Genomic DNA, 13,329 nt, shown 5'->3' on the forward strand with positions numbered 1-13,329 from the left:
TTCAGTACGTCAGGTCTGGGGACGGGGACAGGCAGAACCCCACCACCTCAGCCACTGTGCTGAGGGACACCTGCTACTTCTGGCAGCTCCAGAATAAACTTCACAGTGGCCCCTTGCAGAACTGTCTCCTAAGAGCTGCCAACCCTTCCCTTCCGTGCCCTCCCAGTCGTGTTAGCCACGGGGGACGCTGGCCCTCAATGCCCCTTCCCCCTTTATTAGCATTAATACAGAACCCCAAAGGCGTGCATTATTAAAACCAGCCGCTCTGCTTTGAGCACTAGATGGACCCCTGAAGAGTCTGTGCAAAAAAGAACACTGGTGTGGTGGGCCTCGGTCCCGCGACCGACACTACCTCCAGAAGCGCATTCCTATAGGTCGCAGGCTGGTGTCCAACACAGCCTACAACTGAACAAAGCATTCTGATCCTTTCTGAGCGCACACTGCCCCTATGCGCTGCATTTGCTTATAGGGGCCCTAGAAAAAACTCAGACTCACAAACCGCTCACGACCCTCCCCAGGAAATAAGCAATTGCTAATTGAAACAGACACCACATGCCCACTTAAATGGGAGCGCTCGCGATTTCTGCGCGGAAACGGTCCTGTCCCTTAGAGTGGTGGATGTTTATTATCAGCCCGAATGCAGGCCCCACGAACTCACCGGGTCAGCGCTGGATGGGACGGTGCCGGTTACCGAACCCAACTCTCTAGCCCCTGCAGGGTGAGGGGTGAAACGCGGCCATCAGGGGTCAACTGCTGTCCCTGCTACCGTGTCCAGCCCTCACCTAGGGCAGGACATGGAAGTAGCCTTGGGTGTCAGTACCGGGAGCTCTTAATACACTAAAGCAAGGTCCTTAGTCCATTTTTTTCTGAAATGTCTGAAAATAGGTAGGTGTTCCTGAAACAACGCTGAAGAGCCACTTACGATTAAAACTGACCGATGGGAGGGGGTGTGAAGGAACTTGGAACTCATGCCTTTTTTTTTGCTTAAAGGAAGAGGGGAGGGAAGCTGTCCTATAATCAAGATCCATAATCCCTTATACATACATGTGTCCAAAACTCCAAAGAACCCTGATAACCAAAGTTCTTTCATATGCTTAGCATACTAGTATATGCTTAACATACATACTATAGGGGCGCCTGGGTGGCTCAGTGGATTAAGCCGCTGCCTTCGGCTCAGGTCATGATCTCAGGGTCCTGGGATCGAGTCCCGCATCGGGCTCTCTGCTCAGCAGGGTGCCTGCTTCCCTCTCTCTCTCTCTGCCTGCCTCTCCGTCTACTTGTGATCTCTCTCTGTCAAATAAATAAATAAAATCTTTAAAAAAAAAAAACAACATACATACTATACTTAGCATACTGACACGAGGCCACTTGAGTCCCCATTCTGTCTCACTTGGGGTGAATACTCATATGATCGCTGTGGAAACACCCGTGTCTTTGAAAAGGGAGTGTTTCCCAGCTGCAGAACTCCACCCTGTCCAGTAGACGTGATACCCTATATTCCCTTTCTAACATGAGGGGTAAAAAAAATCCAAGTTCTGGAAAACACCCAGTGCCAAATATTTCGTGGACCAATGTTGTCAAAGTCTGACATGAGAAGGGGAAGCAGCACCTAAACTGGAGAAAATAAGGAGGTCAGGGGTTACAAGGAGCTTGGGGTTACAAGCAGAAGCCTTGACCCAAAGCTGTCCCTCACAAACGCCCAAACACGTAGCACCTGTCCCCGGGTCACTGGCCCAAACCTCAACGTTAATTCTGGATTGAACCATAAGTCTGAAGTAGGTATTTCTGGTTTGTTTCTCTTCTTTTCCCCCAGAAGGACATCAAAATCAGAACATCAAAATCAGAACATCAAAATACCATCCAAAACTAACACAAACAGGATCAGTGTTTGACTGCGTCCCCGCTCGAAGAGACGCAGCAAGAAGGTTGGAGGACTTCAGGGCCAGGAGGTGCTTCACCGAACCACCCACTTGGTAACGCTCTTCCGCAGGGGGGAAGCTCTTCGGGTCTTCAAAACAGTTGGAAAATCACGTCCCCCGCATGTCTTAACCTGGCAGCCCTCCAGACGCAACCGTCCGTTGTGCATACACACCCGTTTCTTGTTCGGATGATTCTGCCAGTGCTCACAAGGACGAGCTGAGAACCGGACCCTCCACAACAGAGTCCGGGTTCTCCACTGAAGATCAGGACTCTGGGGGTGGCCCCTGCCAAAGCTTGTCCAAATGCGCTTGTCCAAATGCGCGTCCACCTGCTTTGGGGAACTTGATCTAGTGGCCAGAATGACACCTTTCTTGTGGATGGGTTGTTAACACATTTTCCCGGGAACTGGAATGCTAGCTCTTCCTCCTTCAAATTCCCGAGGGCACTGCTTCTCACCTCTTTCTGCAGCACCGCAAATTGCCGATCTTTGTTCCCTGAAGAGTCTCCCAAGTGCGCTTGTTCCCGTTGTTTCTGTCTTGTTACTTTCAGTGTGTGCTACTGACCAGAGTGGGACTTTTTCCTCCTCTGCAGAGCCAGCCCACCACCAGGGTGCCAGTGGGAGGCAGTGGAGGTGGCCCTCCAGAAGGTGCTAGAGGGTCCTGTCCACCCCCTAGACGCCTCAGGGCCACGGACCTTCGCCAAGACATGACAGCACTTTGAGACTTTCTGAGCCTGTTTCTCAGGAATCTGCTCCTTTTCTTGGGCAAATCAAGGATATCCAAAGCAGACTGAACTGTTTGGATTTCTGCATTTGCCTTTGGTTCCCCCCCCCCCCGCCACTTTCTACTGCAGTCCAACTGAGTCATCCACATTTTTTAAACAATTTAAGATCCCATTTAATCGAAATAGTTTTATGTTGGTTTGAAAAAGTCCAGTGACAGGTCCTGAGAATTCGACGGAGAAGAATTGGTGCCTTCGGTGGACAGGAGCATTTGTCACTGGCTTTTTTCTCTTCTCTGCTTGCTGAAATGTGATTCTGATTTATAAATCGACACCCGATTGACAGATGGATGGCCTACTTTCTGGGTGCTGGCTGCTGACAGAGCCCCAAGACATGTGTAAAGTGATACCTGCTCTCAAGGGGTCTTCATTGTTTTCTTCTCAACTAGAAACATTCCCAAAGCCAAGCTACAATATGAGACAAATGAAAGACAGATGGTGTCACCAGGCCCTCCGTGAGAACCCAGTGGTGGAGATGGTTCCCCGGGAGCCCGATGAGGGCCAGGCCCACAGGGGTCCAAGAGACGATGAGGAGGGAACCGGGTCTGACAGGTGCAGTCGGACAGGTGGAGGAAGGTGCAAGGTGTTTTAGGGAGGCAGAAGGTGGGAAGGAAATCTAAAGGCAAGAGAGAAAGAGTCAGTGAAGAAACCAATGTGGCTAAGGCAGAAGACTGTAAAGCTAAGGCTGGAAGTGTCTGAGGCTGGCATCTGCAGGTCCTGAAGCCCACTGTCTGTCCTTTCCTGCCAGACAGTGTAGACTGGCTGGAGGCATGGTATATGCACAGAACAAGAGGTCAGAGGCCCAGTCACTGGCAACCACAGGGCCAGGAAGGGCAAAGAAATGAGAGAAAAGCAGGGCAGATTTGAGAAAATTTTCCAAATCATTGATGACTAATACAAACTACTCAAAAAATAAGCATTCAATTTTGCACATGCATTTTTAATTACTCTCTTATGGATTTTGTATGCAGGCCACTTCCCCTATTACCCATGCTCATTTCATTACCATCAAAATTATAAATCTTTAATTATGAGCCTATCACCTATTTTCCTTTCCTAAAACCATTCCAGAAACCACCAGGTATGAACGAACTTCTATTTAATAAAATGAACATCTGTGATGACACACCAGGAGCAAAATCCTAATTGTTCTAAAACTGGCACTTTGCTTTGACAACCAACTACCTATTTTTTTTTTACCAAAAAAAAAAAAAAAAAAAAAAGAAAGAAAGAAAGAAAGAAAATGCTTTATTCTTTGAAAACACCTGCTTTCTTTCCTTTTTGACTTCTAAAGGAAGAGATTAATTTTTATTGGCAAGAGGAGAAGTCACTCTCCAACAAAGGAAAAGCTCTACGGAAGAGCTGCCCTCCACATTAAATAACACACAAGAATATCAACCCCAAACCACAAATCAGAGTGGGGCCAACCCCGTTTTCCCACATAAAAGCCCGCAGTCTGATAACCTCACTCCTTTGGAATTAGGCTGCAATTCTCCCTCCTCGAGGAGGGTGGCCCGCACCGCGGCGTTTCTGGACGGCCAGATTTCCATTAGAATCGCCTTCCCCCATTCACTCCCTTCTCCACGCCCTCCACCCCCGCGCAGTTACTCAGGGAGTTATAATGTGGCACTAGAATTCAATTAAGCTGAAACTTTGGTCATATGTGGCCTTTTTCTCAGCAACGCGCGATTCCTCCCACCCGTCTTCTGAACGTTAGCCGATCGATTTTTAAAGCGGAGGGAGGTAAAAAGTTGACCGAGACCGAGCTCTCCTTTCTAGCCACAGGCCAGGACTCCCCAGACGCCAAGACCCGCAGCGCGGGGTCAGTGCACCGAAGCGCTAGCTCGTGGGCCCCGCGGCCAGCGCCTCGCGCTCCGCAGCCGGGACACCGGCGCGCCCGGGTGGGAGTGCGGCTTGCAGGGGCTCCCGGTGCGAGCCGGCCAAAGTCTGTCGGAGCATTGAGACCCCATTGAGGACTGTGGGAGTTTGGGCGGCTTAATGGGATTGTGTTCGGCGCTTCAGGCGCTCCTTTAAGACTCCATGGCACCAACGAAACTCCAATAAAAGGGCCTCTCTAATTGCTCTCTGACTTTCTATGAAACTTTCTAAGCTGCGCTGACATCCTCGAATACAACTATGGAATTCAACAGGGGAGACCAAGGGGGTGTGCGCAGAGCAAGCGGTTCTCAGCCAGGCGTGTGTGGGGTGGGGGGTGACTTGGGGGAGGGGAGATGGGGCGGGTGTGAAGTCTGCGCCCGGGGAAAGAAAAATATGAGTGTTCTCCTTTGTGTGCGGACAAACAGCAGAGCGCGGGAGGTCGGGGCCGGGGTCACGCGGCTCCGGGCTGCAGCTGCCGCCGTGGAGCGGGGGTCCCGGGCGGGCCCCCCCGGGCGTCGCGGCCGGCGGCGGCATCAGCATTCCGGAGGCGCGGGCGGCCGCTGTCCTCGCACGACCCCGGCCCGTCCACAGCGCGCCCCGCTCCGACCCTCGGGGCGCCCGGGCGCGGGGAGCGCGGGCCGGGCGCCCAAGCAAGGTAAGCACAGCGCGCCAGCGCCCCTCGCCCCTCACCCCTCGACAGGGCGCACGGGAGGCCCAGGCCGGCCCCGCTGCCCCAGCCCCGCGGTCCCCTCGCTCCTGGGGCCCGACGCCCAGCCGGGGACCCCCGGCAGCCCCGCCACCGCGGCGCCCGGCCTGGGCCTAGGCCTGGGCTGGGCCTGCAGGTCCCTCCGCGCCTCACTCTGGGCTCGAGAGGACGGAGCCGCCACGGGGCTGACTCGCCCCTCTCAGGAGGGGGGCCCACGAGAACACAGGTGACTTGCCCAGGCCGCCCGCGGCTTGGGTCACCCTCCCTCCGAACCGCTCCGTGGGCGGCGGCCTTACCAGGGTCCCGGCCCCCCGCGCTGGTGTCCCAGGGGCCCCGCGCGAGCCCCCGCCGCCCCCTCGGGCGCTCCCGTGCGCAGGCGCGTGCGGCGGGGGGCCAGGCTTCGGCTGGCATGGGAGCGCGGGCGTGGGCCCGGCCTCGGACGCTGCCCTGCGTGCCCACGCGGTCACCCGAGGGCGAAGGCACGTTGGGGGCTGGGGGCAGCGATGGCGGCGTCGGCGAGGCCCAGGCGCCGGCAATCAAAGGCTGGGGATGGCGCCCGCCGCGTTGCCCACGGCCAGGCCTGGGGCATGAAAGGATCTTTATCCTCGAGTGACACGGCGGCGGTTTCCTCCTGCCTCCCCCTCCTGCGGCCCTAATTGGGGCCGGCTGCTAATGTGATTAAAGGCCAGTTAAATGTTTCTCGGGGCAGATGGTGGGAAGAGGCCGAGACCCCTGCCCCCTCCCCGGGGTCACGCCGGGCCCGTGGTCAGGGGGCCGGTGGTGGTGCCAGTCCCAGGGCAGCCTGGCCCGGCGCCCGCCGATTGTTCACCCCGAGGCGGGGAGGCCGCGGGCGGGCTCCTGGGGCTTTATGTAAGCTGGTGGGCTTGGGGCCCGGCCGGATTTGGGGATTCTTTTCGCACAGTTTCCATTTTCTGGCCTTTGGAACAGCGCCCTAGGCCCTTGGGGCCCTCCCCCTCCGGTGCCCGGCGCCTGCTGGGCCCAGCCGCGGAGGCAGGCCTGGGGGCGCAGGGCTGGGGGTCCGGCAGGCTCGGAGCAGTTCGGCTTGGGGGTCTCCCCACTGAGGACAGTGACTCAGGATGGTGGTGCTGCGGGGGCCAGGCAGAGCCCCCCACCCGCCACGCCCCAGGCCTCGGCGACAACCGGGTTCCCACGTCGGCGGCGGCGTGGGTGGTCTCGCCCTTCCGGGAGGGCTGGGCGTCGTGGCTGCCCGGGGCGCTGGGCCTGGGAGCCAGTATGTGCGCTGCGCTGCCCGCGGCGCCCGCTTCCGAAGGCGCCCAGAGGCCCGGGGGACCCCTCCCCAAGCCTGCCTGACCTGGCGGACGGTGGCTGTGCGCGGGGGCGGGGGTGGGGGGTGCGACAGACAGCTCCCGTTCGCCCCGCGCGGAGGCCAGGCCAGTGCCGGGGCAGCGGAGTCAGACCCCCGAGCCCCGGCCCCACAGCCCGCTCCCCGCCCGGGGCCCTGTACCCCCGGGGGCCCGGCCATGCGTTCCCGCGGGCTCATTGCTCTGGAGTCCCCGGGCGGCCGAGAGCGCGGCCCGGCTGAGTCCCGGTGCCTCCGAAGTGGCAAATCTGGAACCAGTTAGGGCGGGGGAGGCAGATAAAAGCCGAATGGAAGCCTGCGGAAGAGTGAGCTCGGGACGGTCCGCCAGGTGGCCCTGGCCGTGCGCTCGGGCGGCGGCGGCGCGGGGAGCGCGGGTCCGGGCGGAGCAGGTGGGACGCGGCCGGACCCACGCCGCAGGCCGCGCACCCTCTTCCGGCCCCCCAGGGCTCTCCCCGCGGCCTCGGTGCGCGGCAGAGAGGGAAGATCGGGGCCAACTGCAAGGCCGCGCGGGGCCGGGACGGCGGGAGGGCGCCCAGGGCTGCGCGCGGAGCAAGGGGAAGGCCGCCGCCGCCCCCGCCGCGCTGCCCTCCGACAGCCCCGCGCGACGCAGCGTTGAAAACTACCGTTAACCAAGCAGGCGTGCTTCCGTGGAAATTTTACATATCGGTCGTTCACTTTTTTTCCAATATTTCTGGAATAGTCTACAGAACTTTCTAACATCCAACAAATGTCAGACTGAACAGATCAGAAAATATGAAAAAAAGAATGACATTTCAGTTTAGGCGGAGTGAAAGCAAACGGTATTTTTTAATAATATTTTTGCCAGAGTGTATTGTGGATCTAAAATTTTGTCACGTTCAAAATATATCATTTTTTATACTTACAATATACATTTTGTACATTTTTTAACCCAAAGAAGTAAAACATTGAAAAAGCCAAAGCCGAGAAACCAAGGAGAGCCCGCAGAGAAAATGGTGAGGAACCAAAGCCTGTCTTTCTCCCGCTCTCCTATTTTTTTTCTTTTCCTCCCTAATAGCCTGAAGGAAAATAAGAGTCAAAATAAAACAATTTCATATTAAACTAACACATGGATGGGATTCATTCCTTCCCAGATGGTCTGAGGGACCTGGCTGTTTTAGTGGGCTCAGAAAATGCTAGATTCAAGGTGATTTTCTTTCCTTCAGCTGCTCAGAGAATTGTAAACAGCAACAGCCTCACGATTTGCTTTAATCTGCCTATTGAACACAGATAAAATTAGAATCGTCTTCCACTTGACATAAACGTGGCGCAGGAAAAGTCATCAATTTTTTTTTAACCAAAGGAATATCTGTTTTTGTTTTGTACAAAACGGTACTATTTAACTAGTCTGTAACAAACTGAGTGACCTTGCGTTTGTTTAAAACGGCAAATGTTCTAATGTCAGTAACCCCAATGGCTGCAAAAAAAAAAAAGAAAAAACAAAAAAAAAACAGTTTTTTAAGCTCATCTTCCATTTGCTCTTTTCCAGTGATCTTCTGTCAATGAGCAAGTAGCATAGAGTAAAACAAACAATTTGTGTGTTCCTGGTAAATCATTTTTTGAGTCTCAAAAAATCAGAAATACGTCAACTGCCGCTTTTTAGGAATAACCTTTAAACTGGACAGGAGAGGGGGTCATATGGTTTTGTTGACACTGGGAAACTGGCCGCACTCTGAGGGGGCAATGCCACTGGACGGGAACGGCTTGTTGTGAAGCGAGGCTCTAGGTACACGGGGACACCTCTGCAGACACAGCTCAGCCCCTTACAGTTTTGACACGGGTGATGTTGTCATGAGCCAGACAGGTCCCCTATGCACCTGCAGTGGGGGAAGGGCCCCGGACTGTGCAACCCGGACCCACACCTGCCTGGCCGCGTCGTGGTCCCATCTGGAGGACCCTCTCCATTTTACATTTTCTCTCCTTTAAACACTCCATGCTGGCCCGCTCAGTGACATGACCGGGACCCCTTTGTCATTTTCACACACAAAGCCGAAAGGAACCAAAGTCTGGAGCAAAACTTAGGATCAGAGAAGCCCCCAGGCTTCTTTGTCACATGGGCAGCCTGTAGTCTGAAGAGCGGACCATCTAGGGGACATCTTTGTTTGCATCCCACAAAGGTGACAGAGCGTCCAACCTCAGGCCCGATTACGTAGTTGGATTTAGGGGTGTGTGAGAGTGTTTGGGGTTTTTTTGTTTGTTTGTTTCCATCTTTGTTTGGTTCTGTTTCCCTGGGAAAACTAAGGTCCCTTTCGTAGCACTTGGGTCCACCTGCACGGCCGACGGGAAATCCAGTCAGGACAGGAAAGGGACGAGGCCTCTGCTGGGGTGCCAGTTTGTTTTGTGCCTGTTTATTACGACTGACCATTTCAAGGTGTCTCGAATTGCCCAAACCAGAGGCCCATTCCCAGGAGGGGAACGAAGGCTTCATTGCCACGAAGAGGCCCCTGCAAAGTTAGTCTGAGAATCCCCCCAGCCTTCCCCATGGGAGTGGGCCCATGATGCTCTCCAAGGGGCAAAACAGCCAACTCATGTATTTTGAACATCCAGAACACTCAGTGATATTTAGAAAAGTAGACAGCTGGCCTCTGGCCTTGGAGACCTTAAAAGGACATGGCCATGTTGGACAAAAGAAGTCAGCGTGAGTGCTTGGGGGAAGGGAGGGGAAGAAGAATGCCCGGCAAGGTAAGGGAGGGTCCATCTGAAAACCCCAGGCTTTGTGCCCCATATGTGGGGCTCTGTGGTAGGGGCGGGACCATCTGGAGGAAGCCCAACAGGTCCCGGGGGGCCAGCCCCACACTCCAGCCAGAGTTAGTTCCCGATTGGAAAACAAATCTGATAACCCCAAAAGCCTTCCTCCAGGGGCCCATTGCTGGCAGGAGGGAGCTCAGACGGCTTCCCCTGACAGGCCTCCCAGCCCAGCTGGGCATTTCTTGGCCCCTGCCAGTGTCATTACCCTGACATCCCTCTACTCCCCAAGACACTCTTCTCAGCCACCAACACTGGCTCAGGGACGGGAAGGGCTCTCACGCTGCCAGCTCCCCATAACCACATGGGGTTCTGTGCCTCTCAGAACAGGCCAGCCTGGGCCTCGCTTTGGGGACCTCCTGAGCACCCCTGGCCTGCAGGTGAGGAAGCCCGAGGGATCGCAGTCAAATCTCAACACCCCGACCTCTCGGACCCCACACAGCGGTGCCGCCACCTTGCTGAGCCAGCCCCATTGGTGTGCGGGTGGGGGCACAGAGCGGAAACCCTCCAGCACGTCCTGGCTCCTGTCCTGTGCCCAGCACTGGTGTTCTTGTTCGGAGAACAAAGGCCCGGAGGCCCCTGCAGAACAGAGAAAGGCTGAAAGCAGTGGCTTTCAAAGCTGGCTGACCGTGGCCAGGGTAAGAAATACATTGTGTGTCTCAACCCAGGGCACACAGAATGGCTACATATAAAATAAGCAGTGAACTTTTTACACACGTCTAATGGAATATTTTCACCCAAGAACACTTCTCTCTCCCTGCATCGTGAACCCTGGTATTTGTTACCCTGTTTCGCGTCTTCTCAGTGATGGCGGCCACCTGCTGAAACGATCCCGTGGCCCTGGAGGGCTGCAGCTCAGTTTCCACAGAGCTGAGGCTGTGTGGGCTACAGGAGCCTGGGACTCACTCCTGGGACACCATCTGTCCCCGCCTGCCAGCTTTGCGTCCCCTAGACCAGCCCTGGAGTCAGACTATCTTGCAGGGATTCCTAGAGCTATGCCGCTGGAGAAATCACTTCCCCCATTGAGTTTCTTTCTCTTAGAATGGGGGTGACAGCGCCCACCTCCTAGGGTCACAGGGAGGTTCAAATGAGATCAGGCGTGAAATGACGGCTGGACTCCAAGTGCCCAAGCACCTGTCCCTGTCGTTCCTCTGCCTCTCAGCTGCACCTCTGGTCCTGCCCAGGATGCCAGCCCCCGGCTGCCTGCCTCCCAGCGGGATTCTCCCCCTGCCGGCTCCGCTCTTGGCTTCCCTCTGGGCCTCGTTCTCCTGGGTTCCCACTGTAGGGTTCTGTCCAGCTCAGCCTCCCCTGAGCCCGGATTAAGCACTGCTGGCCTGATGGGACACCAGTGCTGTGCCGCACACCCGTGGACGGCCAGCTGTCCGCCGGGAGCTGCAGCACCTTCCCCAACTGACCCGAAGTGCGCCCTGGGACACGGGGGCTGCTCCTCGCCTTGTGTTGCAGATCAAGTACTGGGGGCCCAGAGGGGTCCGCGCAGTTAGTAAGGGCAGAGCTGGGGTTAGGCCGGCTGTCCTAGCCTTGGAATATTGTCCCACTCGCCCCTGCACAGTCCCTGGGTCCACACCCCGCGTCCTCCCTGGTGCCGGGCAGAGAGGACTCCTGCTTCACGCTCTCTCCCCAGCCGCCCACGGGAGATGTGCTCCTGCCCTGGGGCTGGGGGGGTGCTCCTTGGGGAAGGGACAAGGAGCTCCTCCAAGCCACCGGGGAAAGATTTCCCTGGCCTGCCTTCTCCTTCTCAGCCCTGAGACGGCTGACTTCATTTTCCTTTGCGTGCCCCGCCTCAGAGGCAGAACCACAGTCTTCCTGCCCCCTCACCAGGCTCACACACTGCTTCAGTGACGAAGTCATGCACATGGGACCAGGATGGCTGCCCTGTGTCCTCTGCACATGGGCACACAGGTACGCAAGCATGCATGAACTCACATGCCCACACACGCGCACACATGCACACACGCACACAGACTTGCCATGTGCGTTTCGGTTGGCGAATTACCTTTACCTGCTCCAGCCTGCCTATGATCAGTAAATAAACGTCAGGAAATAGACAGCTAACTCGCTCTCGAAGGAAGCAATAGAATTTTGGGGAAACATGGAAACTGGGAGAAGGCCGCTTCCCCCCAAGTTTTTTCAGGCTTTATGAGTCTCCGATGGTGCTGAGGGGGGACATCGAAGGGCGCCGAACCTCTGTGTTCCCCGGCCACGGACGGAGGTGTCCTGTGGGCCTGGCCCTGCTGCAGACACCCGGGTCCCTGCCCGAGGAGCCGCCATTCTAGTGGGAGATGGCCGGGCGGGGCAGGGGAGGCAGCAGGGATGGACCGTGTCTGGGAGCAGGCGGTGGCCATGAAGGCGCCAGCAGCGCTCTGGAGGAATGTTCTGGGACCTGTGCACCCAGAGGCCAGATCCAGGACCAGGTCCAGGACACGGGAGCAGGAAGGAGCTGGTCAGCTGCAGCAGGAGGCAAGTGGCAGAAGAAATGAAAAGGAAGAAGGAATGATGGGGTCTCTCTGGCCCTCCAGCCCTGGACATCCCACCTTCGCTCCCCTGCCTCCAAGCCCAGCAGGGCTGCAGGGCCCCTCCCGCAACACCGCAACACCGCAGCCTGCCCCGCCTCTCAGGGCTGCAGCAAGGTCAGGGCAGCCCAGACTCATGATGGCTCTGTGGCTCAGCCAGCCCCCATGTGGCTTCTGTAGTCTGTCCTTCTGGATCCATTTTCCCTTGTAAGGATTTTACTTTTACTTGTTTTGTTCCTCTGACAGCTTTTTATCTCTTTGAAGTTGCTCTTGCACGATCCAGCTGTTCTGGCCATTTTCCTCCCTCTCGGGCCTTTCCGGGGTTGGGGGGGAGCGGGGGACTCAGAGCAGTGGACACCCCTGCCACCGCGTTCTAGTGGCCATCACCACCCATCTGCCCGCACCGGTGGAGCCCCAGAGTGCCGGAGGGACAATCACAGCACTAGCAGGGCTCACGCCCCAGGCTTCTTTGAACCACAATGTGGGAGGCTCCTGCACCCCTATTCCCCACACATAGACACACATGTGCACACACACACACACACACGTGGTCCCATGAGGAAAACCGTCCCCATCCAGGAGTGAGCTGCCCAGCACCGGATGTCTTCTGAGGCTTGTCCTGGCCCTGGGGCCCGGGCACGGGTGTTTTCCCTGAATCCGTCCACCTGGAAAGTAGGTGCCAGAGACTGGGGCTTCTGCTGTCCTCCCCAACCCTCCTCCCACCAACGGCCGGCTCAGGTGTGGGGCTCACCTTCAGCATCCATAAGTGTTGCCATCTGCCCACTGCTTCCGCTGGACCGCTCTTCATGGTGTGTACAAGCATTCTAGAAAATGCTCTGAGCTCCACAGGCCTCCGGGCCCCAGGCCATCAGAGATGAAAGAGCCGGCCTTGCAAGGCGGACAGGCAATGCGAGCAGAGGTGAGCAGGTTCCTCTGAGGGGTGGGGACCCCGCCCTCCCAGCCTCCCGCTGGCCTGCTTGGCTCTCACAGGTGCCCTGCCCACCTCGTTCTTCCCTCTTGCTTTCCGTCCCCCCGCCCGCTGGACTTTGGATGTATTTTTTTTCCCTTGCTGCCAACCTGTCACCTTGGTTGCTGCCCTTCCCCCAGTGCCTCCAGCAATGTATTTTCCTCTGAGGTTTTCCGCCAGCATAAACCTCCAAAGTATTTGCTTTGGTGTGTAGTAATATTCATATTCTTAGTGGGACAAAAACCCCAAAACAAAAGGACGCCTGATGGCGGCAGGTGCCCAGGTGAAGTGGGGATCCTGTGAGCCTGGCCGCCTTGCCTGGAGCTTGCTAAACTACAACTCCAAGCAAGATACTGAGAAGCACCCCCAAACTTTAGTTCAGAGCACACCTGACTCGGAGTCTGATAAAGTCATGGAACCATAAAAGGAGGAAATTCTTTGA

The 13,329-nt window shown here is 56.5% G+C and overlaps 1 long non-coding RNA gene across 1 annotated transcript in view; it reads right to left on the reverse strand.

Annotated features, from left to right (window-relative positions):
- The window catches only part of LOC125103635 (uncharacterized), a 51,034-nt gene extending 38,096 nt beyond the window's left edge, over positions 1-12,938 (reverse strand). Inside the window, exon 1 of the long non-coding RNA XR_007128451.1 lies at positions 12,672-12,938. This is a non-coding gene — a long non-coding RNA (uncharacterized LOC125103635). The remainder of the gene's footprint in view (positions 1-12,671) is intronic.
- Positions 12,939-13,329: the final 391 nt, after the last annotated feature.

This window comes from Lutra lutra, chromosome 7 (assembly GCF_902655055.1).
Source record: "Lutra lutra chromosome 7, mLutLut1.2, whole genome shotgun sequence".
Taxonomy (NCBI): domain Eukaryota; kingdom Metazoa; phylum Chordata; class Mammalia; order Carnivora; family Mustelidae; genus Lutra; species Lutra lutra.